The sequence below is a fragment of the Crocuta crocuta genome, unplaced genomic scaffold, assembly GCF_008692635.1.
Source record: "Crocuta crocuta isolate KB4526 unplaced genomic scaffold, BGI_CrCroc_1.0 scaffold442, whole genome shotgun sequence".
Taxonomy (NCBI): Eukaryota; Metazoa; Chordata; class Mammalia; order Carnivora; family Hyaenidae; genus Crocuta; species Crocuta crocuta.
Window position 1 is genome coordinate 875744 of NW_027528807.1, and position 2096 is coordinate 877839.

Below are 2096 nucleotides of genomic sequence, written 5' to 3' on the forward strand. Positions count from 1 at the left end.
TCTGTGACCTCATTTCTGAACTCTTAGATCAGTTCTATTGATGTTTGTGTCAGCTTTAATGTTAGGGCTATACTGTTTTGATCACTCCAGCTTTGTGGTATAGTTTGAAATCAGAAAACATGATATGCAGCGCTTTTTTCCCCTTCTGTTTCTGTTGAACTTGTTTTGTCCCTACATTTCCCCCCTAATTTCATTTAGTTGTCTGTGTGATTTTGTAGTTCACTAGACTTAAGAGGAATAATATCAGCTCTTTTGATGACAGTTCATACATATCTAGTTCTTCTGACCCAGTGTTAGAGTTTATTACTTTCCTTTTGGTGGTGTCATTTTATCTGATTCTTCATAATCCATGTATACTTGTATTGTCCTCTGTGCATTAAGTAAGTGGCCTCCTCTTCCAGACTTTATCAGTTTACTTTGGCAAGGAAAGACTTTCACTGGTCAACTTATCTTGGGATACTGGACAGGTCAGCTGGTGGTGTCTGTGGGCAGGTGAGGCTTGCTATTGGTATCTGCAGTTGGGCAAGACTACTACTTGTGTTCTAAAGTTGGGTGTGCTACAGGCTGAGCTCCACAGTTGAGTGAGGCTGCTGGTTGTGTTCTGTAGTGAGGTGGAGCCAGCAGCCAGGCTTTGAAATAACTTCCGGTCACGAAGACTCACAGGCTGTTTCCTGGCATGGTGGTTCCACTGGTTGGAATCTATTACTGGGCAGGCCTGTGGGGGGGGGGGGGGGGGGGGGGTGNGTCTCAGGCTATGCTCCTCAACTAGATGGTGCTGCTAGCTGGACTCTGTTCAGGTGGGGCCACGGGTCAGGCTTTACAGTGGGACAGAGTTTCAAGCCTTGTTTGGGATCAAGTGTGGTCTCAGGCTATGCCCTGAAGTTGGGAAAGGTTATAGGTTGGGTTTTACAAATGAGTCAGCCATTGGCTCTGCTCTGCCATTGGGGATGGTTTTTGGCAGGGCTCTGTGCTCAGGCACGGCCCCAGTTTTACCCTACAGTTGTGTGGGGCTGGAGACTGTGCTCCACATTTGGAATGATTGGCTGTCCAAGCTCTGGGATGAGGTAGGGCCACAGGCTATGCTCCATGATTGGATTGGGTCCCTGGCTACACTCCTTGCCTACCTGATGCCATGGCTGTTAGGTAATCAGACAGGGCTATAGGCTCAGGTCTGTTGCTGGGTGGGTATGCAGGCTGGGCTCCATCAGGTGCTTGGGGTCACTGGTAAGGATCATGTTTTATGTGAGCCCACAGGCGATGTTCAACTGCTGGCAGAGCTGACGGCCTGGCCTTCTGCCTAGATGGGTCATCAGATATGCTCTGAGGCTGCTGGGCAAGTGTGGTCATATGTCCTGATAGGGTGGGACTGCTCACTCAGCTGTCTGGGGCGCAGGGTTATGAGTTGCTACTCTACCCAGGTGAGCCATACTGAGGTGCTCTACAGCTGCTGGGCTTCTGTCACCTCACTGTAACTTCACTTAATTATAACTTCACACAAAGATCAATGTGTAGAGGCAAAGATTATTTAACTAGGCAACGGGAGTATTGTGGTCCACATTTCTCACATCATTACACTACTGTTTTCTTATATCCATCATGTCTCATGATCATATTGATCTGGATTATTTTCACAGCTTGACCAATTTAGGGGTCATGGAAAAACCAATGTTTTGGTTCCCCAAAGCATCAAATCCAAGGCTCTGCTATATGTTATGTTAAGTAATGACCTGCATCATTTAAAAAGATATAGAAAATATTTTCAAGAAACAAAGTCATTTTCCTCAGACACAGTGAAACACAAAATAAAACAAAACACCTTTAAAAAAAGTTTTCAAAGCAGAGAGCCATGAGTCAAAGCATTACCCATTTTAAATTTCTCAGCACTGTTCCCTTTGGATTGTGTTATCTGTGAATGTAACTTGAAGTCCTTGGATTCCATCTCCACTTCCTGACTTGGTCTCTTCATTCTTAACAACTTTCACTCCTAGCAAGATTCATGGATGCGAATTCTACGGCACACTGCTTACTTAGAAGATTGAGTTGCTATCTGATGTTAACTGGATCAACGTTCTAACTACTGTACAAACAGACTCATT